A 7,500-nucleotide genomic window follows, 5' to 3' on the forward strand; every position below is an offset into this window, starting at 1 on the left:
ATTGTCCCTCTCCTCGCTGGAAGTCCAAAAAAAAGGCGTGAATTTGACTAAGTGCCTAGGAGCATTTCCCTTTAAGAAGGCCGACGTGCTATGGTTCTCCACCTGGGTCAGGAAAGCAAAATTGTCCCTCTCCTCGCTGGAAGTCCAAAAAAAAGGCGTGAATTTGACTAAGTGCCTAGGAGCATTTCCCTTTAAGAAGGCCGACGTGCTATGGTTCTCCACCTGGGTCTGGAACGCCAAATTAGTCCCTCTCCTAGCTGGAAGTAGTCAAAAAAAGGCGGAAATTTGACTAAGTGTCATTATTTTAGAGTACCAGGCCTCTATAGAAAAGTTTGGTTTTTTGTCTATGTGTCATCATTTTAGAGTACCAGGGCTCTATAGAAAAGTTTGGTAAATTTGACTAAGTGTCTAGGAGCATTTCCCTTTAAGAAGGCCGACGTGCTATGGTTCTCCACCTGGGTCTGGAACGCCAAATTAGTCCCTCTCCTCGCTGGAAGTCCAAAAAAAAGGCGGAAATTTGACTAAGTGCCTAGGAGGATGTCCCCTTAAGAAGGCCGACGTGCCTTGGTTCTCTACCTGGGTACGGAACGCCAAATTAGTCCCTCTCCTCGCTGGAAGTCCAAAAAAAAGGCGTGAATTTGACTAAGTGCCTAGGAGCATTTCCCTTTAAGAAGGCCGACGTGCTATGGTTCTCCACCTGGGTCAGGAAAGCAAAATTGTCCCTCTCCTCGCTGGAAGTCCAAAAAAAAGGCGTGAATTTGACTAAGTGCCTAGGAGCATTTCCCTTTAAGAAGGCCGACGTGCTATGGTTCTCCACCTGGGTCAGGAAAGCAAAATTGTCCCTCTCCTCGCTGGAAGTCCAAAAAAAAGGCGGAAATTTGACTAAGTGTCTAGGAGCATTTCCCTTTAAGAAGGCCGACGTGCTATGGTTCTCCACCTGGGTCAGGAAAGCAAAATTGTCCCTCTCCTCGCTGGAAGTCCAAAAAAAAGGCGTGAATTTGACTAAGTGCCTAGGAGCATTTCCCTTTAAGAAGGCCGACGTGCTATGGTTCTCCACCTGGGTCAGGAAAGCAAAATTGTCCCTCTCCTCGCTGGAAGTCCAAAAAAAAGGCGTGAATTTGACTAAGTGCCTAGGAGCATTTCCCTTTAAGAAGGCCGACGTGCTATGGTTCTCCACCTGGGTCAGGAAAGCAAAATTGTCCCTCTCCTCGCTGGAAGTCCAAAAAAAAGGCGTGAATTTGACTAAGTGCCTAGGAGGATGTCCCTTTAAGAAGGCCGACGTGCTATGGTTCTCCACCTGGGTCAGGAAAGCAAAATTGTCCCTCTCCTCGCTGGAAGTCCAAAAAAAAGGCGTGAATTTGACTAAGTGTCTAGGAGGATGTCCCTTTAAGAAGGCCGACCTGCTATGGTCCTCCACCTGGGTCAGGAACGCAAAATTGTCCCTCCCCTCGCTGGAAGTCCAAAAAAAAGGCGTGAATTTGACTAAGTGCCTAGGAGGATGTCCCTTTAAGAAGGCTGACCTGCTATGGTTCTCCACCCGGGTGCGGAAAGCAAAATTAGTCCCTCTCCTCGCTGGAAGTCCAAAAAAAAGGTGTAAATTTGACTAAGTGCCTAGGAGGATGTCCCTTTAAGAAGGCCGACGTGCTATGGTCCTCCACCTGGGTCAGGAACGCAAAATTGTCCCTCTCCTCGCTGGAAGTCCAAAAAAAAGGTGTAAATTTGACTAAGTGCCTAGGAGGATGTCCCTTTAAGAAGGCCGACGTGCTATGGTCCTCCACCTGGGTCAGGAACGCAAAATTGTCCCTCTCCTCGCTGGAAGTCCAAAAAAAAGGTGTAAATTTGACTAAGTGCCTAGGAGGATGTCCCTTTAAGAAGGCCGACGTGCTATGGTCCTCCACCTGGGTCAGGAACGCAAAATTGTCCCTCCCCTCGCTGGAAGTCCAAAAAAAAGGCGGAAATTTGACTAAGTGCCTAGGAGGATGTCCCTTTAAGAAGGCTGACCTGCTATGGTTCTCCACCCGGGTGCGGAAAGCAAAATTAGTCCCTCTCCTCGCTGGAAGTCCAAAAAAAAGGCGGAAATTTGACTAAGTGCCTAGGAGGATGTCCCTTTAAGAAGGCCGACGTGCTATGGTTCTCCACCCGGGTCCGGAACTCAAAATTAGTCCCTCTCCTAGTTGGAAGTCATCAAAAAAAGGCGGAAATTTGACTAAGTGCCATCATTTTAGAGTACCAGGACTATAGCTGGGGAATTGGAGCCCTCTGGTGGACACTCGCTGCAAATGCACCCTGAATTAAACACATTATTTCCAGTTCTTTTGGGGCCCTATTTTCAGACGTTGTGGAGCCCTCCAGTGGACTCCCGCCTCCAATGCACCCCCATAATTATAGACATCACCCCCCAAATTAAAGACATTATTTCCAGTTCTTTTGGGGCCCTATTTTCAGCCGGTTTGGCGTATTTCCTTGACGCCGGGGAGTCCTACAGGTGTTCCCGGGGAATGAGAGGCCTTTTGTGGGCCAGAAAGAGTGGGGAACCCTTGGAGCCCCTATTTTCAGACAGTTTGGCTTATTTCGGTGACGCCGGGGCGTCCATCAGGTCTTCCCGGGGAATGAGAGGCCTTTTGTGGCCATATGTCAACAAAAGAGTGGGGAAATGGAGCCCTCCGGTGGACTCCCGCTGCAAATGCACCCCCCAAATTAAATACATTAATTCCAGGCCTTTTGGGGCCCTATATTCAGACGGTGTGGAGCCCTCCAGTGGACTCCCGCCTCCAATGCACCCCCATAATTATAGACATCACCCCCCAAATTAAACACATTATTTCCAGTTCTTTTGGGCCCCTATTTTCAGACGGTTTGGCGTATTTCCTTGACGCCGGGGAGTCCTACAGGTGTTCCCGGGGAATGAGAGGCCTTTTGTGGGCCAGAAAGAGTGGGGAACACTTGGAGCCCCTATTTTCAGACAGTTTGCCGTATTTCGGTGACGCCGGGGCGTCCGTCAGGTCTTCCCGGGGAATGTGAGGCCTTTTGTGGCCATATGTCAACAAAAGAGTGGGGAAATGGAGCCCTCCGGTGGACTCCCGCTGCAAATGCACCCCCCAAATTAAAGACATTAATTCCAGGCCTTTTGGGGCCCTATATTCAGACGGTGTGGAGCCCTCCAGTGGACTCCCGCCTCCAATGCACCCCCATAATTATAGACATCACCCCCCAAATTAAACACATCATTTCCAGTTCTTTTGGGCCCCTATTTTCAGACGGTTTGGCGTATTTCCTTGACGCCGGGGAGTCCTACAGGTGTTCCCGGGGAATGAGAGGCCTTTTGTGGGCCAGAAAGAGTGGGGAACCCTTGGAGCCCCTATTTTCAGACAGTTTGCCGTATTTCGGTGACGCCGGGGCGTCCATCAGGTCTTCCCGGGGAATGTGAGGCCTTTCGTGGGCCATATTTTCAGACAGATTGGCCTGTTTCAGTGACGCCGAGGCGTCCATCAGGTCTTCCCGGGGAGTGTGAGGCCTTTTGGGGCCCTATTTTCAGACAGAAAAAAAAGAAAAGTAACCCTTACACTACAAAGGACAGCGGGGAAACGCCCCCCCAGCAAAGTCACAGGGGAAGTGGGGTAGACAAGTGGAGAGTGTCTGGGGAAAAGTCCACAAAATGATCAAAAATCACACCCAGGTACGAGTGCCACAAGTCCCGCCGCGTCCCACCCGAGTCCGAGGTGCCCCCCGCATGCCCAAAACGCACCCAGCAAAGGCGCACTGTGAGTGGGGAAGAAAAGTTGGAAAAGTGGGCAAAAGTCCGGAAAAATGACCAAAAACCACACCCAGGTTAGAGCCCCACACGTCCTGCAGTCGCACCCGAGTCCTGGGATGCCCAACATGTCCAAAAAAATCAAAAAAAGCCCAAAAAATCAAAAAAATCCCCGGGCCGTATCTTGGACGCCGGCGTACCGCGTTCGGCCCTCGTGCCGTAGTTTGGCGACCGATTGTAAAAATTTGCCGCGACCGGCTAGTTTTTTTCCTTGGAGTAAATAGAGAGTAGATCCAGCAGGAAATATGCACTATAAACAAAGAGAGGGAGTTTGGAGGGGGGCAAAAACGCCCTCTTGGAACTTTTGCAGCAGCACACATCAAACTAGCGGGGAGAAGGCATGCATAGCAAAAGTCCACGAAATGATCAAAAATCACACCCAGGTTCGAGTCCCACAAGTCCCGCCGCGTTCCACCAGGGTTCCGGGGTGCCTACAATGTCCACAACTTACCCAGCAAAGGCGCACTGTGATTGGGAAGAAAAGTAGGGAAAGTGGGCAAAAGTCCCGAATTTGGTCCAAAATCACACCCAGGTTCGAGTCCCACAAGTCCCGCCGCGTTCCACCAGTGTCTCGGGGTGCCTACAATGTCCACAACGCACCCAGCAAAGGCGCACTGTGATTGGGAAGAAAAGTTGGGAAAGTGGGCAAAAGTCCCGAATTTGGTCCAAAATCACACCCAGGTTCGAGTCCCACAAGTCCCGCCGCGTTCCACCAGGGTTCCGGGGTGCCTACAATGTCCACAACTCACCCAGCAAAGGCGCACTGTGATTGGGAAGAAAAGTAGGGAAAGTGGGCAAAAGTCCCGAATTTGGTCCAAAATCACACCCAGGTTCGAGTCCCACAAGTCCCGCCGCGTTCCACCAGTGTCTCGGGGTGCCTACAATGTCCACAACGCACCCAGCAAAGGCGCACTGTGATTGGGAAGAAAAGTTGGGAAAGTGGGCAAAAGTCCCGAATTTGGTCCAAAATCACACCCAGGTTCGAGTCCCACAAGTCCCGCCGCGTTCCACCAGGGTTCCGGGGTGCCTACAATGTCCACAACTTACCCAGCAAAGGCGCACTGTGATTGGGAAGAAAAGTAGGGAAAGTGGGCAAAAGTCCCGAATTTGGTCCAAAATCACACCCAGGTTCGAGTCCCACAAGTCCCGCCGCGTTCCACCAGTGTCTCGGGGTGCCTACAATGTCCACAACGCACCCAGCAAAGGCGCACTGTGATTGGGAAGAAAAGTTGGGAAAGTGGGCAAAAGTCCCGAATTTGGTCCAAAATCACACCCAGGTTCGAGTCCCACAAGTCCCGCCGCGTTCCACCAGTGTTCCGGGGTGCCTGACATGTCCACGACGCACCCAGCAAAGGCGCACTGTGATTGGGAAGAAAAGTAGGGAAAGTGGGCAAAAGTCCCGAATTTGGTCCAAAATCACACCCAGGTTCGAGTCCCACAAGTCCCGCCGCGTTCCACCAGTGTCTCGGGGTGCCTACAATGTCCACAACGCACCCAGCAAAGGCGCACTGTGATTGGGAAGAAAAGTTGGGAAAGTGGGCAAAAGTCCCGAATTTGGTCCAAAATCACACCCAGGTTCGAGTCCCACAAGTCCCGCCGCGTTCCACCAGTGTTCCGGGGTGCCTGACATGTCCACGACGCACCCAGCAAAGGCGCACTGTGATTGGGAAGAAAAGTTGGGAAAGTGGGCAAAAGTCCCGAATTTGGTCCAAAATCACACCCAGGTTCGAGTCCCACAAGTCCCGCCGCGTTCCACCAGGGTTCCGGGGTGCCTACAATGTCCACAACGCACCCAGCAAAGGCGCACTGTGATTGGGAAGAAAAGTTGGGAAAGTGGGCAAAAGTCCCGAATTTGGTCCAAAATCACACCCAGGTTCGAGTCCCACAAGTCCCGCCGCGTTCCACCAGTGTCTCGGGGTGCCTACAATGTCCACAACTTACCCAGCAAAGGCGCACTGTGATTGGGAAGAAAAGTTGGGAAAGTGGGCAAAAGTCCCGAATTTGGTCCAAAATCACACCCAGGTTCGAGTCCCACAAGTCCCGCCGCGTTCCACCAGGGTTCCGGGGTGCCTACAATGTCCACAACGCACCCAGCAAAGGCGCACTGTGATTGGGAAGAAAAGTTGGGAAAGTGGGCAAAAGTCCCGAATTTGGTCCAAAATCACACCCAGGTTCGAGTCCCACAAGTCCCGCCGCGTTCCACCAGGGTTCCGGGGTGCCTACAATGTCCACAACTCACCCAGCAAAGGCGCACTGTGATTGGGAAGAAAAGTTGGGAAAGTGGGCAAAAGTCCCGAATTTGGTCCAAAATCACACCCAGGTTCGAGTCCCACAAGTCCCGCCGCGTTCCACCAGGGTTCCGGGGCGCCTACAATGTCCACAACGCACCCAGCAAAGGCGCACTGTGATTGGGAAGAAAAGTTGGGAAAGTGGGCAAAAGTCCCGAATTTGGTCCAAAATCACACCCAGGTTCGAGTCCCACAAGTCCCGCCGCGTTCCACCAGGGTTGCGGGGTGCCTGACATGTCCACGACGCACCCAGCAAAGGCGCACTGTGATTGGGAAGAAAAGTTGGGAAAGTGGGCAAAAGTCCCGAATTTGGTCCAAAATCACACCCAGGTTCGAGTCCCACAAGTCCCGCCGCGTTCCACCAGTGTCTCGGGGTGCCTACAATGTCCACAACGCACCCAGCAAAGGCGCACTGTGATTGGGAAGAAAAGTTGGGAAAGTGGGCAAAAGTCCCGAATTTGGTCCAAAATTATGCCCGGGTTGGAGTACCACGAGTCCGGCCGCGTTCCACCGGTGTCCCGGGGGTGCCTGGCATGTCCACAACGCACCCAGCAAAGGCGCACTGTGATTGGGAAGAAAAGTTGGGAAAGTGGGCAAAAGTCCCGAATTTGGTCCAAAATCACACCCAGGTTCGAGTCCCACAAGTCCCGCCGCGTTCCACCAGGGTTCCGGGGTGCCTACAATGTCCACGACGCACCCAGCAAAGGCGCACTGTGATTGGGAAGAAAAGTTGGGAAAGTGGGCAAAAGTCCCGAATTTGGTCCAAAATCACACCCAGGTTCGAGTCCCACAAGTCCCGCCGCGTTCCACCAGTGTCTCGGGGTGCCTACAATGTCCACAACGCACCCAGCAAAGGCGCACTGTGATTGGGAAGAAAAGTTGGGAAAGTGGGCAAAAGTCCCGAATTTGGGCCAAAATTATGCCCGGGTTGGAGTACCACGAGTCCGGCCGCGTTCCACCGGTGTCCCGGGGGTGCCTGGCATGTCCACAACGCACCCAGCAAAGGCGCACTGTGATTGGGAAGAAAAGTTGGGAAAGTGGGCAAAAGTCCCGAATTTGATCCAATATTATGCCCGGGTTGGAGTACCACGAGTCCGGCCGCGTTCCACCGGTGTCCCGGGGGTGCCTGCCATGTCCACAACTTACCCAGCAAAGGCGCACTGTGATTCAGAAGAAAAGTTGGGAAAGTGGGGAAAAAAAGGACCGGGAAATATCCAAAATTATGCCCGGGTTGGAGTACCACGAGTCCGGCCGCGTTCCACCGGTGTCCCGGGGGTGCCTGGCACGTCCACAACTTACCCAGCAAAGGCGCACTGTCAGTGGGGAAGACCAAACATGTCTCGGATTTTTTCCAAGTACCTTAACGAGAGAGGCTAAAAAGCACCTGTTTTTACCTTCTCT

This window comes from Nerophis lumbriciformis, unplaced genomic scaffold (genome assembly GCF_033978685.3).
Source record: "Nerophis lumbriciformis unplaced genomic scaffold, RoL_Nlum_v2.1 HiC_scaffold_56, whole genome shotgun sequence".
Classification (NCBI taxonomy): domain Eukaryota; kingdom Metazoa; phylum Chordata; class Actinopteri; order Syngnathiformes; family Syngnathidae; genus Nerophis; species Nerophis lumbriciformis.